Raw genomic sequence first — 13,361 nt, 5'->3', positions numbered from 1 at the left:
TGTTAACTGTGGTTCGTCCGGGCGAGACCATCTGCATGACCCGGGTGACCCAACGATCGTCGAACCCTTTCCGGGGCAACACTTCCCGAAGGAAGGACCGACTGACCATGTCATAGGCTTTGTGGAAGTCAATTTTCAGGAAGACAACCCTTAGGTGTTTGGATCGGACCTCATGGAGGACCTCGTGAAAGACTAGGACCCCATCCAGGATATATCGGCCTTGGATGAATGCGGACTGGTCGGGGTGGGTAATGCGATCGGCCAAAGGGGTCACCCTATTGGCGTACCCCTTTGCCAGGATGCGGAAGATCACGTTGATCACCGTGATAGGACGGAACTGGCGGATGTTCGAAGCGCCGGTGACCTTGGGGATTAGTGTGATGATCCCATAATTAAGGCGGTGGAGGTCGATGGTGCCAACATAGAAGTCCTCAAAGAGGGCCATGTAACACCCCGGATGTAACTTGCCATATTTGTAACTCCGACTCTTGCCATTTTCGGCTATGTGTTATGATATTTCCTCCGTGGTCGGGTTTTGTCTTTCGTTTTGCATTTTGTCATGTCATGCATTTTCATATCATGTCATCATGTGCATTGCATTTGCATACGTGTTCGTCTCATGCATCCGATCATTTTCCCCGTTGTCCGTTTTCCAATCCGGCGCTCCTATCTCCTCCTGTGCACCCCTCTTGTTTTCTTTCGTGTGCGTGTGTCAAACTTTCTCGGAATGGACCGAGGCTTGCCAAGTGGCCTTTTTACACCACCCGGAGACCACCGGTCAAGTTTCGTTTCATTTGGAGGTCGTTTGGTACCCCAACGGTTAACCTGGCTCTGATACCAACTTGTAACGCCCACGATGTGGCTATATCTCCCACGTGTCGAGGCACGACTTAGAGGCATAACCGCATAGTGGTTTTGTCGCAAGAAGGGTCATCTTCACACAATCCCATGTAATGAACAAGAATGGGATAAAGAGTTGGCTTACAATCGCCACTTCACACAATACATGAATATAATTCATACATCATCCAAAATACAATCATATATAGACCGACTACGGTCAAGAACCAGATCAAAATAAGACAACCCCAAATGCTAGATCCCGATCGTCCCAACTGGGCTCCACTACTGATCATCAGGAAAAGACACATAGTAACGGCCACGTTCCTCGTCGAACTCCCACTTGAGATCGACCCCATCATCTGCACTAGCATCGTCGGCACCTGCAACTGTTTTGGTAGAATCTGTGAGTCACGAGGACTCAGCAATCTCACACCCGCGAGATCAAGACTATTTGAACTTATAGGAAAGGATGGTGTAATGAGGTGGAGCTGCAGCGGCAATAAGCATAATGGTGGCTAACATACGCAAGAGAGAGCGAGAAGAGAGGCAACGGAGCGGTCGTCATCTAGCAATGACCAAGAAGTGATCCTGAACACCTACTTACGTCACACATAACACAGACCGTGTTCACTTCCCGGACTCCGCCGAGAAGAGACCATCACGGCTACACACGCAGTTGATGTATTTTAATTGGGTCAACTGACAAGTTCTCTACAACCGGACATTAACAAATTCCCATCTGCCTCATGACCGTGGGCACGGCTTTCGAAAGATAATACCCTGCAGGGGTGTCCCAACTTAGCCCATCATAAGCTCTCACGGTCAACGAAGGATAAACCTTCTCCCGGAAAGACCCGATCAGTCTCGGAATCCCGGTTTACAAGACATCTCGACAATGGTAAAACAAGACCAGCAAAGCCGCCCGAATGTGCCGACAAATCCCGATAGGAGCTGCACATATCTCGTTCTCAGGGCACACCGGATAAGTCAAGCTACGAGTAAAACCAGACCTCGAGTTTCCCCGAGGTGGCCCCGCAGGCTGCTCGGTTCGGACCAACACTCGAAGGAGCACTGGCCCGGGGGGGGGTTAAAATAAGATGACCCTCGGGCTCGCGAAAACCCGGGGGAAAAGGCTTAGGCGGCAAATGGTAAAACCAAAGTTGGGCCTTGCTGGATGAGTTTTATTCAAGGCGAACTGTCAAGGGGGTCCCATAAATCACCCGACCGCGTAAGGAACGCAAACTCAAGGAACATAATCCCGGTATATCAGTAACTAGGGCGGCAAGAGTGGAACAAAACACCAGGCATAAGGCCGAGCCTTCCACCCTTTACCAAAATATATATAGATGCATTAATTAAATAAGAGATATTGTGATATCCCAACATATCCATGTTCCAACATGGAACAAACTTCAACTTCACCTGCAACTAGCAACGCTATAAGAGGGGCTGAGCAAAAGCGGTAACATAGCCAAACAACGGTTTGCTAGGAAAGGATGGTTAGAGGCTGACATGGCAAAATGGGAGACATGATATAGCAAGTGATAGGTAGCGAGCATGGCAATAGAGCGAACAACTAGCAAAGCAAAGATAGAAGTGATTTCGAGGGGTGGTCATCTTGCCTGCAAGGTTCTTAGAGTTGTCGAAAGCTTGATCCTCGTAAGCATACTCAACAGGTTCCTCGTTCACGAACTCGTCTCCCGGCTCTACCCAAGACAAGAACACAAGCAACGGAACCACAATCAATCACGAGGAATGCACAAGCAACATGATGCAAAACATGTATGATATGCAAGATATGATATGCGATGCCTATGCGTGCTCCGGAAGGAAAATGATGAACATGGCAGTAACTTGGAAAACCAAGCATGCCACTGGAAAGATGAGGTGATTTCGGTCGAAATCGATATAGAGATCACCGGAAACGGATGCACGGTTTGCAAATGGCAAGCAAAACAAGAATGACACGAATCTGCGATAAACAGCAAGATAGCACTTAAAATGCAACAAGTAACAATGCTACAGCACTCCAATATAGCAACAAAGCACATGGAAGTAATCTACAGGAGATGCTTGACAAAAGATGAACACTGAGCTACGGCTAGTTCACAACATATCAAGCTCAAACAGGCATGGCAAAAGTGCAAAAGATAACAGGATCACAGACTTAGTGAAAAACTGGACATGGCAGAAAACAGCATCAGGTAGCAATGTTCAGAGCACGAAATCAACATGCTACAGGAACTTAACATAGCAAAACAAGGCATGTTAGTGTTCTACTAAATGCATATGACAAAAGTCCCTTACTGACCATAAGCCAAAAAAACCAGAAGATATGATGGCAAGCATGTAAACATATCAAGTTTCGTTATCAGGTTTCAGACTTGGCAGAAAACAGAGCATGGCAGAAATAATAATATGTAGGCCTCTTTGTGAGCTTGATGCACTCACTACAGAGCAATGAACTACAAACCAAGCACACCTACAGCAAGATGGCATGTTTATAAAGCTAACCATGGCAATAACAATTGCATATCATGTATGGATCAACTACAATAAGCTTGGCAATATTGCATATCATGTTAAGAATCTGCCAGAAATATTTTATAGCAAAAGTAGAGCAATATTGAGTCATGCTAGGGCACTTCATAATTGCAAACAATTGCAGGAATGGATCAATAACAACTATATCTACAAAACGTCCTTACTGAACATCTCCAAAATATGCATGGATCTCTCTGTAGCATCAAGTTTACATGGCAACAAAATAACAGCAGACAAGGACTTGGCGAAATCACTGTCCCTGAAATCAGAAATATTACGGAGCCTACTTTGCATGCTTGTGCTAGTCACCACAGAGATCACAAAAATACATGGACTATACCATTGGAAATATGGCATGGCATACTTCAAAACACATGTAGAGCTCATGCCCATAAGATGCACAGAATAAATGATACAAAAATGACAAATCTCCAAGTTCTGCTAAGAACCAGAGAATAACAGCAACTAGCCCTCTTCCAACAGAGATTTGGGCATCAAGTTGACCTCTAATGAACATGGTGCAATTGAACAAAATGAAGAGCATCACGAGGCGAACAATTTGACATATTACACGTGTGAATCGGAGCTACATGCAAGGAGTTATGGCATCACGAACAAGTGCACATGCTGAGAAAATTCCATGACTTGGAGAAAATAGAAGGGGACAGGGAAAGTCAACGCGTACAGAGATCCTCCAGATCCCGATCGGGAGAGCTCAAGCTCGGTCGATGGCGGCGGCGATGGGGGTCGACGACGGCGAGGCAGGGGACGGCGGAGCCCGGCGCCGGCGGGACGGCGGCCGGAGGAGGGGCACCGACGGCGGAGGCGGAGGAGGGCGGCGCCGGCGGTGGAGGCGCGGGCGCGCGGCGGCGGAGGCAGAGGAGTCCGGCGGGGGCCGGCGGGTCGGCGGGGCCGGCCGGCGAGCTCGGCGGCGCCGGCGGCGGCGAGGCGAGCGCGCGGCTCGGGCGGAGCCAGGCGGCGGGGTTCGGGCGCGCGGGCCGGGAGGGCTTGCCCCGGGCCCGGGCGGGCTTCGGCGGCGGCGGCGTACGGATGCCACGTGGCAGCCGCGGGTTGGCCGCGGGGGCGGCGGTGACTTCGTCCGGCGGCGCTGGACGCGTCCACCCGCGGAGAGGCGATTTTTAGGGTTACGGGAGACTGCGAATGTATTTCGGGATGCCCGCATATTTGTAGGTAGAGGGAGTTAGGAGGCTCCAAATGAGGTGCGGTTTTCGCCCACACGATCGTGATCGAATGGCCTAGAGCATGGAGGAGAGTTTGGTGGGTTTTGGGCTGGTTAGAGAGGGGGGTTTTGCTGGACACTCAAATAGACATTGCGGATGCCCGGTTAACTGTTGGGGTACCAAACGACCTCCAAATGGAACGAAACTTGACCGGTGGTCTCCGGGTGGTGTAAAAAGGCCACTTGGCAAGCCTCGGTCCATTCCGAGAAAGTTTGACACACGCACACGAAAGAAAACAAGAGGGGTGCACCGGAGGAGATAGGAGCGCCGGATTGGAAAACGGACAATGGGGAAAATGATCGGATGCATGAGACGAACACGTATGCAAATGCAATGCACATGATGACATGATATGAAAATGCATGACATGACAAAATGCAAAACGAAAGACAAAACCCGACCACGGAGGAAATATCATAACACATAGCCGAAAATGGCAAGAGTCGGAGTTACAAATATGGCAAGTTACATCCGGGGTGTTACAACACTCCACCACTACGAGAGGATCTCGTCCCGAGATCTAGGACTGAAAGAACTCCGGATATTCGGAACGGAGATGGTCCTCGCGTTCCCAGGTGGCTTCCCGGTCGGAATGGTGCGACCACTTCACTTTCAGGAATTTGATTGACTTGTTGCGAGTCTTGCGCTCAGTTTCTTCAAGAATAGCAACGGGGTGCTCATGATAAGACAAATCTTCTTGGAGGTCAATCTCTTCGAAGTTGATAGTGCGCTCAGGCATCTTGAAACACTTGCGGAGCTGTGACACGTGGAACACATCGTGCACGTTCGCGAAGTTGGAAGGGAGCTCAAGTTAATAGGCGAGGTCGCCTCTTTTGCCAATGATCTTGAAAGGACCCACGTATCTAGGGGCAAGCTTCCCTTTGATACCGAATCGACGAGTGCCTTTCATTGGAGAGACGCGGAGGTAGACATGGTCTCCGATCTCGAAAGCCAAATCACGATGCTTACTATCATAGTAACTCTTCTGGCGCGATTGCGCGGCTTTGAGATTATCACGGATGACTTTACACATTTCTTCGGCTTCAGTGATTAAGTCATTTCCAAGAAGTTGGCGTTCACCAGTCTCTGACCAATTGAGAGGAGTACGGCACTTTCTGCCATAGAGAATCTCGAATGGGGCCTTGCCCGAACTCGCTTGGAAGCTGTTGTTGTAGGAGAATTCGGCATACGGAAGACAATCTTCCCATTTCATGCCAAAGGAAATGACACAAGCCCTGAGCATATCTTCAAGAATTTGGTTGACTCGCTCGACTTGGCCACTAGTTTGAGGATGGAAAGTTGTGCTGAAGCGAATGTTTGTGCCCATGGCCTTCTGGAAGGAGTCCCAGAACTTAGAGGTAAAGATGCTTCCACGATCTGAAGAAATCAATTGTGGAATGCCGTGCAAGGAGACAATTCTGGAGGTGTAGAGCTCTGCCAGCTGAGCTGCTGTGATGGATTCTTTGATTGGAAGGAAATGAGCCACTTTAGAAAGATTGTCAATGACAACGAAGATAGCATCATTTCCGCGCTTGGACTTGGGAAATACAGTCACGAAGTCCATTTCGATATGATCAAACTTCCACTCTGGGATAGCAAGAGGTTGGAGGAGACCAGCTGGTCGTTGATGTTCTGCTTTCACTCTTCGACAGACATCACATTCATTCACGAATTGAGCAATTTCTCGCTTCATTCGAGTCCACCAATACGACTGCTTGAGGTCATGATACATCTTCGTACTTCCAGGATGAATGGACAGGAGAGAATTGTGCGCCTCGTTCATTATGACTTTCCTTAGATCACCTTTAGGAACCACAATCCGGTCCTCGAAGAATAAAGTGTCTCTGTCATCAATGCGATAGCACTTGTATTTGGAAAGACCCTTGTCGATACCACGTTTCACCTTCTTCACCATGGCATCAAGGAGTTGTGCCTCACGAATTTGATCTTCCAAAGTAGGAGATACTATGAGGTTGGCAAGAAAGCCTTGAGGAACAACTTGGAGATTCAGCTTGCGGAAAGCTTCACAAAGATCCGGTTGGAATGGTTTGAGGATTAAGCTGTTGCAATAAGCCTTCCTGCTTAAAGCATCTGCAATGACATTAGCCTTGCCTGGAGTATATTCAATACTCGGATTGTACTCTTGAATCATTTCGACCCATCGAGTCTGCCTGAGGTTGAGGTTGGGCTGAGTGAAGATATACTTGAGACTCTTGTGATCAGTGAAAATGTCCACTTGTCTTCCCAACAAGAGATGTCTCCACGTTATTAATGCATGGACAACTGCCGCCAACTCAAGATCGTGAGTGGGGTAGTTCTTCTCGTTGGGCTTCAACTGACGAGAGGTATAGGCCACAACTTTCTTCTCTTGCATTAACACAACACCGAGACCTTGGAGAGAAGCATCACAGAAAACTTCATATGGCTTGGATTCATCAGGAGGAGTCAAGACAGGAGCTGTGACTAGTTTCTCTTTGAGAGTGTTGAAAGCAACGTCACACTCAGGAGACCAGACATACTTCACATGCTTCTGAAGGAGGTTGGAAAGAGGCTTTGCAATCTTGGAGAAATTCTCAACGAATCTTCGGCAATAGCTTGCAAGACCAAGAAAACTGCGGAGCTGCTTGACATTTTGAGGAGGTTCCCAATTCACAACTGCGGACACCTTCTCGGGGTTAACAGCGATGCCCTTGGCAGAGGTGATGTGACCAAGGAAAAGAACTTCATCGAGCCAAAACTCACATTTGGAGAACTTCGCATATACTCTCTGAGCTTGTCGAGCACCAATCGCAAATGTTTGGCATGGTCCTGCTTATTCTTGGAGAAGACCAAGATATCATCGAGATACACCAGGACGAATTCATTGGTATAGGGGTTGAAGATGAAATTCATCATCCGAGAGAACACTGGAGGAGCATTGACAAGGCCGAAAGACACGACAGTATATTCATAAGAACCAAAGCTTGTTCTGAATGTTGTCTTGGGAATATCTTCTTCGCGAATGCGAATCTGATGATAACCCATACGAAGGTCAAGCTTCGAGAATACTTTAGCCCCTTTGAGTTGCTCAAATAGCTCATTGATGTTGGGAAGTGGGTACTTGTTCTTGATTGTCTTCTTGTTCAATGGACGGTAGTCGACATAAAGTCGGTCCGTGCCATCCTTCTTCTTGACAAAAAGAACACCACAACCCCATGGAGAAGAACTCGGTCTGATCAAACCCAGACGCTCTTGTTCACCGAGCTGTTTCTTCAATTCCTTCAGCTCGTTGGGTCCAAGCTTGTATGGACGCTTGCAAACAGGTTCAGTACCAGGCTCTAGTTCGATAACGAACTCAACTGGCCGATGAGGAGGCATACCCGGAAGCTCTTCTGGAAAGACATCTTGATACTCGCAAACGACTAGAATTTGAGAGATGGCATTCAATTCACCCTTCTCATTGAGAGAGAAAAACCGAATGGTTTCATCACGAGCGGCATAAATAATCACATCCTCGGACGAGTGTGTCAATTGAATTTCCCTGGCAGCACAATCAAGTTGAGCCTTGTGCTTAGAAAGCCAGTCCATCCCGAGAATAAGATCAATATCCGAGTCACCAAGAACAATTGGAGAAGACTGAAAAACACAGTCGCCCATCTTGATGGAAACATTCGGAACCATCATACTAGAACTCAAACGTTTACCCGGAGAAACGACATCCATGGGTTTACTCAGATGAGAACAAGTGAATTCATGCTTGGCAAAAAACGGTCTTGACATGAAACAAAGCGATGCACCAGTATCAAAAAGAACTTTTGCAGGAGTATCATTAACAGGAAGATTACCCATTATCACATCAGTAGATTCCTCCGCTTGAGCTGCATTCATCATGTTCACCTTGGCAGACTTTGGATTATGCTTGACCACTGCATTGCTGGAAGATCTGACAGGAGGAGGAGGAGGAGGAAGGCGCCTTTGGTTGAAGCACTTGTTAGCATAGTGACCTTTCTGCTGACACTTGTTGCAAGTCACCTCTGAGAGTGGACGGTGATAAGGAGCATTGGACTTTGGAGCTTGATTCTGAGACTTGTTCTGATAGCCAGAGTTGGAAGAGTTGGAAGAACCATGGCCACCTTTGTTCTTCTGCTGATAAGGCTGACGAAACGGAGGAGGAGGAGGCAACCAGAACTTCTGTTGCTTAGCTGTCACAAGTGAGGAAGAAGAAGACTGAACTGCGTCTCTGACTCTCTTCTTAGAAGCCTCACACTTGAGCTGAGCAGCCTCTTGCTTCAGTGCCATATTGTAGAATTGATCAAACTGAGTAGGCTCAACAAGAACGAGAGCTAACTGCAGATCCTCTTTAAGGCCACCTCTGAAGTGATAGATCATGCTCTTTTCATCAGGAACGTCTTGTTTAGCGAAGCGAGCAAGTTTCTGAAACTGGATGTTGTATTGATACACGGACATGTTGCCTTGCTTGAGATTGCGGAACTCCTCATGCTTGCTCTCAACAACACTTTGTGGCATGTGGTGCGCTTTGAAGTCCCGACAGAAGTCAGTCCAAGTGATCACACGACCTCCTATGGAATCTTTGTATTGCTGAAACCAATCAGCAGCTTGGTCCTTGAGCTGGAAAGAAGCGAACTTGACATAGTCCTCAGGCCTGACATTGCTACATTCAAAATGCTTATTGATGTCCACGAGCCAATCATCGGCATCCGTGGCCTCGGCACAGTAGCTGAAAGACTTGGGCTGATTTGCGAGAAACTGGTTGAGAGTAGCAAAGTGAAACCGATTGTTGCCTTGACCTTGATTGCTTTGATTGCCTTGCCCTTGAGTACGTTCTTGCAAGAGTTGCAGAATCATCTGAGCATTGGCGTTGGTGGCTGCCATGATAGCTTGCCATGCCTCCGGAGGCGGAGGTGGTGGCGGAGGGTTCGCTTGACTCCCTTCATTGCGATCCGGATTCTGACGCGTTGGCGGAGCCATCCTGAAGAGGGTGACATCCGTTAGCATCTTGATTGACAAATAGATAAGTAGAATCAACGGATAGAAATTGCAACATATAGTCTTCACGAATAAACATTCGAACGAAAATGAACGAATGAATTCCGTAGTAAATCATCACACTTCCATAAGTTGAGAAGCCACTTGAAAAAGATATGGAATCAACATATGACTTCGAAGCAAACTCGAATACCACAATTTAAAACAAAACAAAGTATTGGCTTGCAGAATAAGCCGGAACAAACATATGATAGAGATTTCGTCCGAAGTTTTCGTGGTGGGGCCCACACGGGCTCAATCGTACAGCACCATCATGTACAAGGCTGTGCACATGACATACGAAGCGTCCCCGAGTCGGCAAAGCCATGGACTCTTTAAGACACAACGAGACCACTGTAAAATCAACCGTGTACAGACGGACCACTAGACGTCGAACCCCAATCTCATATCATGCGTCTGTCGGGAAGATATCCTAAGGCTACTTAAATTCCCACTTATAAACTCCCGAAACTTTCTGGTTATGCAATCTGGTGTAGGAGATACAGGGGACACAAAATATATCACCCAAACTAGCAATCCCTAGATCCAGCTGTATCCATCCGTCAACACATAACCAAGAAACCTTCGGAAATCGTTTACCTCAACCTTCGAAAAACATCCGTAATACAAGTTATGGAAATACTCCCGAACTCCCGCCCCAGTACTGGGTGGCGTCGAGGTGATCTCACCAACAACTGCATAAAAGAGATTTCGATGTCGGCGAAACTCAGGTATTCCAGAACTGCAACGATAAAATTGTGACGACAACACCTCGGAGCTCAACTCCCCGGGACACTGCCACAACCCCTAAATGACAGGAGGCACCAAGAACAATGTTCTCGTCACAAAACCATCGGAACGATTCCAAGATACCCGCGTGATCCTAAAATTTTTTTTGGTGAAATTTGAGGAGAGAAAAGACAAAACTTCTACGTCAGGAGACCTCACCAGAGCGACGAAGGGACTGAGGAGTAAAAAGAATCCTACTCTCTGATATATATAATCCTAAGACTCAAAACATTTTTTGTTCTAGACTCAACAACGCCAGCGATTCGATCAAGCAGGGGGCTCCTAAGTCGGGGATGGCTCTGATTACCAACTTGTAACGCCCACGATGCGGCTATATCTCCCACGTGTCGAGGCACGACTTAGAGGCATAACCGCATAGTGGTTTTGTCGCAAGAAGGGTCATCTTCACACAATCCCATGTAATGAACAAGAATGGGATAAAGAGTTGGCTTACAATCGCCACTTCACACAATACATGAATATAATTCATACATCATCCAAAATACAATCATATATAGACCGACTACGGTCAAGAACCAGATGAAAATAAGACAACCCCAAATGCTAGATCCCCGATCGTCCCAACTGGGCTCCACTACTGATCATCAGGAAAAGACACATAGTAACGGCCACGTTCCTCGTCGAACTCCCACTTGAGATCGACCCCATCATCTGCACTGGCATCGTCGGCACCTGCAACTGTTTTGGTAGAATCTGTGAGTCACGAGGACTCAGCAATCTCACACCCGCGAGATCAAGACTATTTGAGCTTATAGGAAAGGATGGTGTAATGAGGTGGAGCTGCAGCGGCAATAAGCATAATGGTGGCTAACATACACAAGAGAGAGCGAGAAGAGAGGCAACGGAGCGGTCGTCATCTAGCAATGACCAAGAAGTGATCCTGAACACCTACTTACGTCACACATAACACAGACCGTGTTCACTTCCCGGACTCCGCCGAGAAGAGACCATCACGGCTACACACGCAGTTGATGTATTTTAATTGGGTCAACTGACAAGTTCTCTACAACCGGACATTAACAAATTCCCATCTGCCTCATAACCGCGGGCACGGCTTTCGAAAGATAATACCCTGCAGGGGTGTCCCAACTTAGCCCATCATAAGCTCTCACGGTCAACGAAGGATAAACCTTCTCCCGGAAAGACCCGATCAGTCTCGGAATCCCGGTTTACAAGACATCTCGACAATGGTAAAACAAGACCAGCAAAGCCGCCCGAATGTGCCGACAAATCCCGATAGGAGCTGCACATATCTCGTTCTCAGGGCACACCGGATAAGTCAAGCTACGAGTAAAACCAGACCTCGAGTTTCCCCGAGGTGGCCCCGCAGGCTGCTCGGTTCGGACCAACACTCGAAGGAGCACTGGCCCGGGGGGGGGTTAAAATAAGATGACCCTCGGGCTCGCGAAAACCCGGGGGAAAAGGCTTAGGCGGCAAATGGTAAAACCAAAGTTGGGCCTTGTTGGAGGAGTTTTATTCAAGGCGAACTGTCAAGGGGGTCCCATAAATCACCCGACCGCGTAAGGAACGCAAACTCAAGGAACATAATCCCGGTATATCAGTAACTAGGGCGGCAAGAGTGGAACAAAACACCAGGCATAAGGCCGAGCCTTCCACCCTTTACCAAAATATATATAGATGCATTAATTAAATAAGAGATATTGTGATATCCCAACATATCCATGTTCCAACATGGAACAAACTTCAACTTCACCTGCAACTAGCAACGCTATAAGAGGGGCTGAGCAAAAGCGGTAACATAGCCAAACAACGGGTTGCTAGGAAAGGGTGGTTAGAGGCTGACATGGCAAAATGGGAGACATGATATAGCAAGTGATAGGTAGCGAGCATGGCAATAGAGCGAACAACTAGCAAAGCAAAGATAGAAGTGATTTCGAGGGGTGGTCATCTTGCCTGCAAGGTTCTCAGAGTTGTCGAAAGCTTGATCCTCGTAAGCGTACTCAACAGGTTCCTCGTTCACGAACTCGTCTCCCGGCTCTACCCAAGACAAGAACACAAGCAACGAAACCACAATCAATCACGAGGAATGCACAAGCAACATGATGCAAAACATGTATGATATGCAAGATATGATATGCGATGCCTATGCGTGCTCCGGAAGGAAAATGATGAACATGGCAGTAACTTGGCAAACCAAGCATGCCACTGGAAAGATGAGGTGATTTCGGTCGAAATCGATATAGAGATCACCGGAAACGGATGCACGGTTTGCAAATGGCAAGAGTCGGAGTTACAAATATGGCAAGTTACATCCGGGGTGTTACAGGCCATCACCTCCTGCCTAATGACGTTCTAGAAGGTCTGGAAGAACTTGACCGGGAGGCTGTCAGGGCCCTGCACGGACATCGGATTCATGCCCTTGATGGCAGTCCAGACCTCCTCCTCGGAGAACAGGGCCGTGAGGGGCACATTCTCCGCGATAGCCCACCTTTATCCCATGTATGTGCTCCACCCATTGCGCATGCCATGTTTTTCTCTTCCATGCCTTTTCATTTGACTTTCAATTTTGAGTCTATTATATCTTTTGAACTGAAAGTCTAATTTATGTTTTGTGTGCATATTTGTGTTTCTTGCGACGAAAACTTTGAAACAAGACCACTCTCAGATACATAAATACTTTCGGATACTTCAAAAGTCTAAAAACTTATCAAAATGTATTCAAGGATGGCCTTGTTTGAAAGTCCTTAAGGAACACAAATATGCAAACAGAACATAAATTGGACTTTCATGGTGTGTGTGTGTGTGTGTGGGGAGGGGGGGGGGGGGTTGAAACATGGAAGTTCTCACAAAAGCAGGATAAAGGTGATTGATGGGCTAAAAAATCAAAGAGCAATACCTGGTAATGACCAATACTGTACTAGAAAAATACAGAGGAGC

Source organism: Aegilops tauschii, chromosome 6 (assembly GCF_002575655.3).
Source record: "Aegilops tauschii subsp. strangulata cultivar AL8/78 chromosome 6, Aet v6.0, whole genome shotgun sequence".
NCBI lineage: Eukaryota > Viridiplantae > Streptophyta > Magnoliopsida > Poales > Poaceae > Aegilops > Aegilops tauschii.
Note: the sequence above shows the minus strand (reverse complement) of the source record.